Consider the following 12,798-nt stretch of genomic DNA (forward strand, 5'->3'; position numbering starts at 1 on the left):
GGTTCGTGGGTTCGAGCCCCGCGTCGGGCTCTGTGCTGACTGCCAGCTCAGAGCCTGGAGCCTGTTTCGGAGTCTGTTTCTCCCTCTCTCTCTGACCCTCCCCTGCTCACGCTGTCTCTATCTCTCCTAGAAATAAATAAAAATATTAAAAAAAAAAAAGAATGGAGATCAGATGTGTGCTGTGAGGGCCGCAGGAGGGGACCTGGCGGCTGAGGGACTTGGGGCTGCCATCCTGGCAGATGGTGCAGTACGGACCGGGTGGCGGTGGTGGGGAGCTTTGCTGGTGTCTGAGTCTGCTGGGGCAGGACTTGCCCGCCAGGGGATCTGGAGGGTAACAGGACGCAAAGTGGGGCAGGGACCACAGTGAGCTTCCTCGTGTGTGTTAACGGGTGTTCACCATCCACTGAGACAAGAAGTGTGGGAGGAAACCATTTATTTGATTTAAATATAAATAGTGAACTATGGTCCTTTTAGGGCCTTTTCTGTTTTTGTTAACTGTGGGAGCAAAAACTATTAGTTATAGGTGCTTGCAGGTTAGTTCTCCTTGGAGTCCTTAACTTGTGGAATTTGGGAGGCTTTAATAAGGGAGTGACTTAGAGGGACAGCTCTCCGAGTCCATCCTGAGAGATCCTCTCTTTGCCTGACAAGCTTCTGCGTAGCTCTGCCCAGGGAGATAACTGTGCATGTCCTGACTTTCACAGGGGGCAAGACACCTGGCTGTGGCTCATTTTTGTTTCTTTTCATGGGCAGTTGGGCTCCTAATAAGAGTGTTTTCCATTGGGAGGCCCCAGGAAGCTTCCATTCACAAGTGACTCACGTGATTTACCAGAACCGCTGTGTCAAGTGTGCTTACTTGGGTAGCTCACACTTGCCACTAGCAGGCACCAGGGTGTTGCCATCCAGTGATGGGGACCCCTGATGACGGGGTGCCATGGCTGACAAGTTAGTTTTCGTATAAATAGAAAACTATTATAAGGCAGGTGGGTGGAGGCCCCTTGGATGGATGGCACAGAGGGAGGCAAGGCAGGATCTCCGACGTGGTACCTAGCTGCCGACCCGCTGGAACTTGTCCTCCTTGGCTCCATCCCAGGAGCTGGATGCACTCGGAGTTCTAACAAGAATCACCGGAAGCTGGTTGTACAAATGGGCTGAGACCCTCCCATGTGTCTCCTTTGCTTCTTCCAGTTAAGAAAAAGCTGGGGCACCTGGGTGGCTCAGTGGGTTAAGTGTCCGACTTTGGCTCAGGTCATGATCTCACGGTCCAAATGAGTAAATGAAGATGTAACTGGCTTTACTGAACATTCGTGAATTGGGCAGCCTCCCATCTAGCAAGTAGGAAGGAGCCTGGAGGTCCTGTATAAAATGGAAGGCTTTTATGAGCAGAGGTAGGGCGGGACAGGGAAGCTATTATTAAAAGAACAGAAAGGATTGTTTCAGGCTGGGTCACCTTCCTTTGGCTGGAGGGTGGGGATCTGTCATGCAGATTACCTTTCCAGCATGATCAGGAAATTCCAGATTGATTGACTAATGGTCACATTCCTGATATTAAATCCTGGCTTGCCGTCACAGGGGCCAGTGACTCCGTTTGGGGCCTGTTGTTCTTTCTTTCTTTTTTTTTAATTTTAAATAAACATAACTGATGCTATTAGTCATTTGATTATTTTTGTATGGTTTTGAACCTCAGCGGTTGAAATGTTCAGCTTGACTTGTATCTTCCTTTTCACCAGAGCCCCACTCATGGTTTAACTAGATAATTATAGTCTGCCTGTGCAATTGCGTTTAAGTGCCAAGATTGAAGAGGAGCTGGGGGCTGAGAAAGCTGTGATGAGACCTAGTCTTTTACTTCATTCAGCAGATCCTAATGAGGACTTTCTATGTATCCAACACTGCACCGGGCACTGGGGATATAGCAATGAGCAAAGCAGACCTGGCCAGGCCTCTCACTGCCTAGTGCAGAGACAGGCGGTGGACTTAACCCACACGACACTGAGGTGCGTGTGGAGTCTTCGACCTAGCGACCTACTCTAGGAGGTCAAGCAAGGTCTCTGAGAGAGAAGAGGTATTTAAGCAGAAGGAGCCGAGCGTGTTCTAGATGGCGTGTTCTAGATGGCCTGGATGGGACTTCACGTACATTCCAGCGCTAATTTGACAGCTCTTTGTGTCGACGCCCCGTTGTGTAGTGGAGTTGCATTTTATCCAGACAGAGGGGCTGGGTTTGAAGAACAGTACACAAGGCAACAATTGTGTATGGTCGGAATTACCCTTGAAAATAAATCCAGTGTTAGTTATCCTTTCTGCATTGAAAGGGAGTGCTGTTTCTTTAGAGCAGGGGCCAGCACCCCATCCTCCTCCGCCAGGGCCAAATCCCCGTGGCTCCCTGTTTTTATAAATAAAGCCTCATCCGAGCACAGCCACGGCCGTTTATTGACAAATCATACGTGCTACTTTCCCACTAAAATGACAGAGTTGAGTAGTTTCACAAAGACCGTAAGCCCCACAAAGCTGGAAATATATACTCTCTTGCCCTTTAAGGAAAATGCTGACTTCTCCTTTGAGCGAATGTAGGACTCAGTTTTATATTTAAGCACCGTATTCTAAAAAGGAAATTGTCAGCTTTAAACACCAGAATCCTGTGAGCGAGGTAAGACGTTCACATCGCAGAAGGCAGGAAAGAGCTGGGGATTCAGTCATGGCACCTCTCTTGCCTCCCTCCCACTTGGGTTCATGCGCTTAATAACGGAAGAGAGTGATTTGCCTAAAGTATTTACCCTTCTCCCTCTCCCTTCCTTCCTCCCCGTTCTACCTCTGTTTTTTCAAGTGTGCATAATTGGGTTGATCTGAGGTTAATGGAATCCATTCTATACTCTTGTACTTCAGACGGGGTGGCTGGCAATGAAAAGCACAGAGACTTCATGTGCGGACGGTGTGGGTCCACCAGAAGCTAAAATGACGTCATAGTGATTTCAGTGGAGAAAGGCAGCAAGAGCTGCCCAGCAGGTCTCCACGCTGGGCTCCCGTCGGACCCGGTGATGCAGTCTCCACAAGCCTCTGTGCATAGGCTCAGCCACTGGTGTTAGTCTAAATGTTTGGAAGGTTGTAGTTTCATTTGCATTGAATTATAAATTTGATTTGATAGCTGTAAAGAAACTGCAGTCGTGAGGCACACGGACCTTCAGACAGCCCTCATCATTACCATCTCCTCATGCTCACACCCATGTCTAATCCTTGAGTGGGGATGGGCCTGTGAATGGGCCCAACCGATAGAACATGACAGAGGTGATGGGATGTCATGCTGGAGACACTGCCACTTGTGCAGAGAAGTAAGAGGCTCCATGTGGCAAGGAGCTGCTGGCGGCCTTCAGCCTACAACCAGCAAGAAGCCAGAGCCCTTAGCCTTGAAGCTGCAGGGAACTTAATTCTGCCAGCTACCTGAGGGAACTCGGACACAGCCTTCCCTGGTTAAGCCTCAGGATGAGACCTTGACTGCAGCCTTGTGGAGAACCCATCTAAATGCTCACAAGCAGACCCGGACCCACAGAAAGTATGGCATATGGGGCCCCTGCGTGTCTTAGTTGGTTGAGCGTCTGACTCTTGATTTTAGCTCCAGTCACAATCCCAGGGTCGTGGGATCAAGCCCCATGTCTGGCTCCTCACTGGGCATGGAGCCTGCTTAAGATTCTCTCTCTCTAACACCCCTTCCTCTGACCCGCCTCCCTGCTCATGTGCTCTCTTTTCCTCTAAAAAACTAAAAAGAGTGACATAATAAACGTGCGTGGTTTTTGTTACACACCAATGAAAAGTAATACAAAGGATAAAAAGTTTACCCTGGTTTTTATTGGTTTATATTAACATTATAAAAACCCCAAGCTAATTCTGGGAATCTGTAGTAGGTTCCCTCCCACCACAAGTTGTCCTTGGGGCGCCTGGGTGGCCCAGTCGGTTAAGTGTCTGACTTTGGCTCAGGTCATGATCTCATGGTTCATGAGTTTAAGCCCCTCATTAGACTTTGTGCTGACAATGCGGAGCCTGTTTGAGATTGTGTGTGTGTGTGCCCCTCTCCCACTGGTGCTCTCTCTCAAAAAAAGAAAAATAATTTTTAAAAAGTTGTTCCTAAATTTTTGGGTCACTTGACAAAATTGGAATATGAATACTAGCTTAGATAAAAAGTGTCATATCGATGTTAAATGTCACGATGGTGACCACTGCGCTGTAGTGATGTAAAATAATATCCATATTCATAGGGAGTTGCTAACTAGGAAACTCAAGGGGACACACCCTGGAATGCGTGAAACTTACCCTCAAATGGTTCAGAAAAAAAAAATGTATGTATTGTAAGTATGCATGTCTGTGTGTGTGTGTGTGTGTGTGTGTGTGTGTGTGTGTTCAAACCCCTGCTTTTTAAAAGTTAAGTCGGAAGGGCGCCTGGGTGGCTCAGTGGGTTAAGTGTTGGACTTTGGCTCAGGTCATGATCTCACAGTTCATGGATTCAAGCCACACATGGGGCTGTGTGCTGACAGCTCAGAGCCTGGAGCCTGTTTCAGATTCTGTGTCTCCCCCTCTCTCTACCCCTCTTCTGCTCATGCTCTGTGTCTCTCTGTCTCTCCAAAATAAATAATGTTAAAAAAAAATTTTTTTTAATCATTTAAAAGTTCAGTCCGAGAAGATCTGGAAGGTCTTTCCTCTTTGGGCAGAGCATTATACCTTTGCTTTTCCTCTGTGCACCTCCCGAAGCAACATGGACTGCTAAAATTGTCACGTGGAGTCTGTAGTTTTGTGCCTAAGCACGAGGGGCTCGCTGCTGTAGGGCCCTGTCTCGTGTGGTCACTCGTGTAAAACAGCGTCATTCTCGGGCATTGCTCACTGACAACTCACAACAGCCCGTGGCAGTGGCTGCTGTTGTTTGTCTCCATTTTGCTCCTGAGAGTGTGAAAGGCACGTCCAAGGTGTCAGAGCTGGTGAGTGGGGAGCCAGGCCTGAGCGCAGGTGGGACCCGCAGGCCCGTCCCTGATGGCCGCCACACAACGTCACCCCAGGAGCGCCCTTCCTATGGCTCCCCTTCCAAGCAGCTGGCCCCCAGGAAGCGGCCGGACTGCAGACAGGATGCTGAGCCCGCACAGCGCGCCTTCCGACGGCGGCCTGGGTCTTTGGGTCACGGCCCCGGAGCCTGTAGTCCTTCAAGGCCCTTGACGCGTCCCGCCGGCGAGTCCCCAGGGGGCTCCCGCGTCGTTCCTGTGGTCCCGACAAGGCGTGGCCGAGACGTGCCCTGCCAGCGGCCGCAGGGGGAGACGATGGTGCTTCACCGACGCACGCGTGGAGGGCAGGGCCTGTCCTCGTGCACGGGGATGGCGCCCGGAGACGTCTGTCATGCCCTCCTTCGTACGGCGGCCCGCATGCGCCCCTCTTGTGCACATCGAGTGCCCATCTTGGCCTTCACTGGAGCTTCAGGGGGTGGCATCCTTCCAGCACCTGGGGGGCCGCACAGACGGTGGCGTTCTTCCTCACCCTGTTCTGCCTGCGATGCTTCCCCAAGCCGAGGCATCCCCGCCCCCCCCCCCCCCCCCCCCCCCCGCCTCCCCGCTGTGCCCGGAGCCTGCCGTCCGCTCCGTCCAGCCGCTGCCCTTCTGGGCGCCCTCCGGCTGCCCTCCTGAGCCACGGGGGACGGGACCGCCGCCCCTGCAGCCGCCCGGTGCCATCGCAGCTGCCGCCTCAAACGTCGAGTTCTTGGAAGACAGGTTCTCCGAAGAGGACGTGGGCTCCCGGCTCTCCTGCCCCAGACCCCCACCCTCCCCCAGCATGGGGCTGCCTCCAGGGGGGCCGTTTGGGTGGGCTTTCTCCTGCACCCCGAGGCCCGGGCGACGGCAGGGGTGTTCTCTGTCCCTGTGGGCGCAGAGCGTTAGGCCTTAGTCATCCGCTCCAACCACATTGAGTGTAGGCCTCAGATCTCAGCGTTGATGTGACCGGCATCTTACTTCTGCCAAAAATAGGTGGGGAAAACCCGTGTTTCCATCCATTCTTGAAGGGTTATTTCTGTATTAACTCAGAGCTCCTGAAAACAGCAGACAGGACTGTATTAATAATTGAGATTCCCTAAGAAACGTTTCCACAGTTATGAAGTTCTTGGGCTATTAATTTTTTTTAATAGAAAACAGATATATTTTTTTTAAATACAATTTTATTATTTAAGTTCAGACCGAAAATAAATGCCAAATAGACATCAATATACAGTGAAGATATCTATAAAAATATGGAACGCTTCACAAATTTGCATGTCATCCTTGCGCAGGGGCCATGCTAATCTTCTCTGTATCGTTCCAATTTTAGTATATGTGCTGCCGAAGCGAGCACAGTAGAAAACAGATATTAAGCGGCTATTTGAAGAACATTTTAGATCACGTAAAGTTTATTTTTTGGGGACAGAGCATGCACGCATGTGAGCACACGTGAGCAGGAGGGACAGAGAGAGGGAAGGAGAAGGAGAATCCCAAGCAGACCCTGTGCTGTCAGCTCAGAGTGTCCGCTCAGAGCCCGACTTGGGGCTCGATCTCATGAACCTCGAAATCCTGACATGAGCCGAAATCAAGAATCGGACGTGTAACCAATGGAGTTGCCGAGGCGCCCTGAACACTGTGGATCATGCAAAACCCAAGATTGAAGACCCAGTTCACAGTGCGACTTTATATTCCCCTGAAATGTCTTCTGGAATGTCACACCAGGAAACATTTTCCTCTTCTGTTGAGTTCATAGATTTTCTTTGGATGATCCAAATTAACCCGTCTTGTTTACCTTTTTACCTTCACTGCTAGGAAACTTAGAGCCCAACAGCCATGGCCCAGTTGCAGTAACCCTTGTGTTCCAAGCTTCTGATTCTGTTCTCTTTTAAACTCTCTTACTTGTTTTGTGCTTAGTACTGCCTAAATAAATACCTTCGGGCAGGGGAGAATCGCTTTCCACATTAGTTCTGTGGTTTGTTTTGACCCTGCTTCTGGGTAGAAACAGCTGTGTGCTGTGTTAATTATTAGGCGTGTGTTTTAACTTACGTAGACAGGAGCTTGTTGACCTGTGTGCAGGGTGAGAGCTCTGATGTCTGCTTCTACCCAGAGGAGTCCAATCCCACGATAGAATTGTGATCGAAGAGAGTTTTGTTCTGCCCGAGACTGAACCTGTGGATCTGGTACAGACCATAGACTTCTGCAGTGAGTGTTAACGACTAACTTCTGCAGGACCTGGGCCGCTTGTCTGCCCCCTGACTGAGCTTCCGTTGCCCTCCCTGGTCACTGGACGGAGGGGAGAGGAGGAAGGCTCTTGGCAGATGCTTTTAGCAGGACCCCTGGGTGTGTCGGAGGAAGCTAATTTTAGTTCCATTTTTGCAGTTAAGGTTGCCTGGTTGCGTCTTTCCTCTTAGGGTAGAGCGTTTTAGCTTTTGTTTTTGCTTTTGCATTTCCTGTGTATACCTCCTGAAGCAAAATGGACTGCTAAAAATGTCATTTAGTGTTTTATTTTGTGCCTAGAATAACATTCTAGACTTGTGAACACAGTGAGTCACTAAAATAGTTTGAGGAGAAAAGCAGTGTTATCTGTGTCGTTCTGTATTTTCCTCTAGCAATTTTCCAGTTGATTCTGTGTGTGTAGTTTAATTGGATACATCTAATCTATTTCTTTCATCAGTAGCAGTAGAATAACAGGTTATCAGCTGGCACTTCGCATGTCTCCTTGTGTGCTGACCACCTTGTTTATAAGGGCACAGCACATCTTGGAGGAAGACCATGGTTACAGCGGAAAGTCGCTGGAAGATACAGGCACACTCCTTGTCCAGCGGCCGACTAGCAGACCAGCTTTGTGTGAGCCCATTGTCATTAGAGCTTAACGTGTGCCTGTCCCAGTGGGCTTGGGCCCCAGGGACCCCCAGTGTCAGAAATTTTCCATCATTGGGTAAGTGAAGTCAGTAGCAACACAGGTAGGGAAAAGTTAAAGAAAGATGGTGTTAAAAAAACTAGGCAAATCAGCTAGGCTGGTGGGTCTCACACTTTGCGTGTGTCAAAATCGCGTGGAAGGCTCCACGCCTAGAGCTTCTGCTCCAGTGGGGGCGGCGTGGGACCCAGGAGAGTACACTTCTGACTGTCTCGTGGGGGAGGCTGCTGTTGCTGCTGGTGGTTCAGGACCACACTTTTGAGAACCGCTCATCTAGGCTTATTGCCCTTCTTTTCTGGATGAGAGAAGAGGCTCGGAAAATAGTGCTTTGCCTAGTTGACGAAACTGTTTAGTGGCAGGACCAACACTAAAAGCAGCCTCCCGCTTCCTGACTTCAGGAGAGAGAAATGCTCTCCGATGTCCCTACATTGGCAGGCTGCTCTGGCGCGACCACATGCCCTCGTTATTTCTTGGGATTTAGTTCCAGGTAAGTGACAGCTTTGGGAGAGGGCAAGGAGTGTTGTTCTAGATATTTGCTCGTTAACCCTGCAAACGCATCCTGTCCCAGCTGCCCATTTGTGACCAGACGGCATCCACCAGCCACGGATGGAGATGGTTGGTTGGGAAGCTGGCGAAAGTCCCCTGAGGTCTCCTGACCATCCTGGAGACCTCTGCACGGCCCTCGTGCTCAGTCGGCTGTGGATGGGACATGGTCTCAGGGGGAAGTTGGCCAGCTACATGGGTGGAGACGCTAAGGTTGGGGTGGAGGAGCACAATTCGTAGCTCCCTGGGGCCCCCCCAAGGCTCTTTTCCTCGTGGCGCGTCTCCCGTTTCCTGTGGGCGAGATGGAAGAATGCGATGGGCGCTCAGGCTTGGAGCAGAGGCTGTCGGGTTGCGGCAGAAGAGCTTATTGTAGGCATTTCCCGCTCACACTTTTTTCTTTCATTTCCCGTCCGTTGTATGTGCCGTCACTGGTCCCCCTGGCGCCACCCACCCTCCCACTCTAAAAGATTCGGTCCCTGGTGGCACTTCAGACACTTTAATGTCACGATGAGTCACGGTGAGCAGAGTCTGAGTGCAGGCTGTTTCCCAAGCGCGGTGTAACTTTGGGCCTCGTTATTCTCTCTGAGCCTTAGTTTCTTCGTCTGTGAAATGGCCATTGAAATACTGTCTGCCTGTCAGGGCCGCCACAGTGCATACTCGGTGAATTATGCTGTTGTAAGGAGAACGTGGTGTGGAACGGGTTGGTTTGTAGGCAGTGCTTGACTAACACACGCCTTAAATTGCTCTTTACCCACCCTTCCTGTGGTCGCCATCAGCGTGAGGACGGTGCCCGCGCATTTGGATTTTGCCTTGTGGCAGTTTGCTGCTTAGACAAGGTTGGGGGGAGTTTGTTTTGTCTAAACATCACTGGTGAAGGGTCCCGTGGAGAGGAAGGTGGCTACGCTGTCACCCCGCAGGTAGCTTGTTTCGATTTCTGAATTGCGCCTTCCTTCTGGCAGGTGAAGTACCCCGGGCTCCATCACCCGATGTAGAGTGTGCTTCGCAGCACCGTTGGGGGGGGTGGGGGGTGGCGGCTGTCCCTGCCCCCTCTCGCTCCCTCCTTCTGCCTTGCAGCCAGGTCTCCTGATTCACCTTGGCCCTGCTGGCCCAGGGCCTTCCAAACACGCTCCTCCATCTGCCAGAACACTTTTCCCCAGTCCATACCCCCGGCCTCCCCGCACACCGAAGAAGGTGAAAACCTGGCCAACTGTAGTGAGTCTTTCAGGCCTCAGTGTAAGGCGGTTTCCTTGCAGGGTGAAGGGTGGAAGAGGGCTTCAGAGCGCCCTTCCCTGCCTTCCTCCCCACCCACCCAGGTAAGCTGCTCGCACTTGATCCCCTTCTCAGTCGGCCTCTGGGGGCATCCGGCCCGCCGCACGCACAGTCAGCACTCTGCAGTTGGGTTACAGGGTCTTGGCCCATCTGTAGCAGTCGCGCTTGCAGTGGTGTGCGTCCGGTCTCTCTTCCCCGTCCCTCCTGAGAATCTGTGCCGCGCCTGCCTGACACACTGCTCCCGGGCACGGAGCATCAAGGGCTTGGAAAGTGCCCTGAGCCCCGTGATCCCCCACGCTCATCCTCCGCAGGGTAACGGATCTTCCTCTTCGCCGGCATCTGGCCCGCTCACACTGGGCTCTGCTTACAGGGAGCCTTCTTCACTTGGGGCCATACGGGGGGTCCTAACCTGAGCAGGTGGGGGCAGGGTTGGGGGACACTGACGTTTTTCAGACTGGAGGCTGTCAAAGGGTTCGCACTTCTCCACACTCTGCCACGCCTAAGCTGCCGCAGTTACATCGGGGCCACATGTGCCCCGCATGGCTACTGCCCTTGAAGGGGAAAGTCATGCAGGAGAAGAAATCTCTCCTGAGTGAGGTGTGTGGCTCTAGGTTTCTTTGTATCTGGGGGAGAGGTCCAAGTGGCGGCCTCTCATACTTTGGGGAATGGGCCGGGGGTCAGCTGTCTAGCAGAGATAGGAGCTCAGTCTTGGGCTGCCTTCTTTGGGCACGTGATCAGAATTGGAAAGCTACACAGTGCTTCAGTAGATTGGTCAGAAGAGGCCACTGATTTTAGATTGCAGAACTGGCCTCCCCATGGGGGGTTTGGGTTCTCCTCCCACAGAAGCAAATGTTGAAGATAAAGTGGCAAAAGCCCCTTTGAAGCAGCCAGGCCTTCACCGAGCTTCAGGACACGTGAGGTTCTGTGCCAATGTTTTTGTTTTGATGAAAAGTTTAAAAACGCTACACTCAACCTCGCCCACAAAGAACCCAAAAATATTATTGTAAAGAAATTAAATATATTTCAGTGCCTGCTTTGGGGTGATACTTCAATCTGTAAAGAGGGTTGGAACCAAAAACGCTTTAAAAGGTGACCTTCAAAAATGTGCCAAAGCTTCTGCAAAGTGTAGACCCATCTACAGATTCAGGTCACTGGTGTCCATGCATTTTTCAGAACATCTCCCCACTGGCTTTGGGGAAGCTGCATCTTTTTATTATTTTTATTTTTTTAATCTTTTTTAGGCTTTCTCTTTTTAATTTTTTTAAAGTGTATCTATTTATTTTGAGAGAGAGAGAAAGCTTGAGTCAGGGAGGGGCAGAGAGAGAGGGAGAGAGAGAGAATCCCGAGCAGGCTCCACACCGTCAGTACTGAGCCTGATACGGGCTCGGACTCACAAACTGTGAGATCATGACCCTAGCCAGAGTCAGCCACTTAACTGCCTGAGCCATCGAGGCGCCCCACATCGTTTTATCACCAAGACGCCCTTAGTTCTGAGGACACCGTGGCCAGCAGACAACCAGTTGCAGAGCAAAACTGTCTGCCGCCGGAGATGGAAGCCCACAGGGTGAGGGCAGCAGGGGCCCGGGCTTCCTGCAAGAAAATGAAGTGACATGTTTTTCTCCACGGTCCCTTGGTGGCTCTCAGAAATTTTTGGTTGAACCCCCTGGGACTTTCCGCTGCCATTCCCACTTCTTCCTGAGGGATGGTTTGACAAACACCACGCAGACCAAGTCACAGGAACACCTGCTTCCTGTCGGATCTGGGGGTGCCTGTGCCTGGGGGTGCCAGGGCCTCAGCACACCCCTGCCCTTCCCAACTGGCTTCGTTTTCCCGTGTTGAGAATGCCAAGTTTTACCTCCTAACTGTACAAATGCGGTTATCATCTCAGAGTGTGTGCTAAGGACTTTAAAGATACTTTTGTTTTCCACTAAGAAAACTGTGAATTCGTGGGTTGGGGTGTGCATGGAGTAAGGACCCAACCTCCAGGCACGGGGCTGCTCCTGAGCCGAGCCAGGCGGGGCCCCCAGGCCCAGCAGGGGGCTAGCTTTTCACCAGGTCCTGATTTTGGACCCTCTGACACCGCAGCCCCTCTGCTTTTAGCTTCTGTGTGCTTTGTCCAGGGTTGCTGCCTTCTGAGTGCAGATGTGAACGCGCGTAGTTGTTTTGTGTGTGCTTTTGACAGACACCGTGTCATTGACCCACTTCTCTACTGTCTGAGAACCACTGCCTGAGGGCAGTTACCGGGCAGCAAAACCCACATTTTTCTCCAGTGCAGAGTAGATGCCAAACAAACCCTGCAGCCCTATCTGAGCAGGGGTGACGCAGGGCAGGAGAGTGGTGATTGAGCTCTCTAGTCCACTACTTCTGGTGAACTTTGCTGTCCTGAGTACTTGTGCGCACAGTCGGTCTGCAGGAAATAGCTCCTGGCTTACCTGTGCTCTGAGCCTTGTACTAAAGAGACCTGTTTTAGCCATATTTCCTTGCCTGGAGTGGCCGCTTGGTTGGAATTTGGTGACCAGGACTAGCAGTCACCCTTCCCCGTAAGCCCCATGGCTGTGCCTGTGCAGGCAGTGTTTACACGCCCCTCTCCTCATCAGAAGGGGCTTGTCTCAAAGAATGTGGGTTTTTTTTTTTATTTTTAATGTTTATTTATTTTTGAGAGAGAGAGAGAGGCAGACTGCAAGTGGGGGAGGGGCAGAGAGAGAGGGAGACACAGAATCCGAAACAGGCTCCAGGCTCTGAGCTGTCAGCACAGAGCCTGACGTGGGCCTTGAACCCACAGACTGTGAGATCATGGCCTGAGCCAAAGCCAGACACTTAACCAACTGAGCCACCCAGGCATCCCCCCAAAGAATGTTTTGATGGGAGATGAGAACTTCTCTGTCATAGTCAAAGGACCTTGTACCTGCCTGTCATTCTGCTGAGTTTGCAGAGTCCCCCCATCTCCCGCTCAAGGTTTGGAATTACTTGACAGTTTACCGCTTTCCCCTAGATCTTTCTTCTCTGGGAGGACTAGTTAAAGCCCAGATTCCTGGGTCCCTCCCCTAGAGACCTTGATTCACTAGGTCTGGGTTGGGG

General features: G+C 51.4%; 1 protein-coding gene and 1 non-coding gene across 6 annotated transcripts in view; one reads left to right on the top strand and one right to left on the bottom strand.

Annotated features, from left to right (window-relative positions):
• Positions 1-12,798, top strand: part of RAPGEF1 (Rap guanine nucleotide exchange factor 1) — a 130,299-nt gene that overhangs the window by 37,551 nt on the left and 79,950 nt on the right. The window lies entirely within an intron of this gene.
• LOC120230221 lies at positions 6,239-6,345 on the bottom strand. Its single transcript, XR_005527948.1, has one exon. It is a non-coding gene; the product is annotated as a U6 spliceosomal RNA (small nuclear RNA).

The sequence above is a fragment of the Hyaena hyaena genome, unplaced genomic scaffold (assembly GCF_003009895.1).
Source record: "Hyaena hyaena isolate Hyena2069 unplaced genomic scaffold, ASM300989v1 scaffold_38, whole genome shotgun sequence".
Taxonomy (NCBI): Eukaryota; Metazoa; Chordata; class Mammalia; order Carnivora; family Hyaenidae; genus Hyaena; species Hyaena hyaena.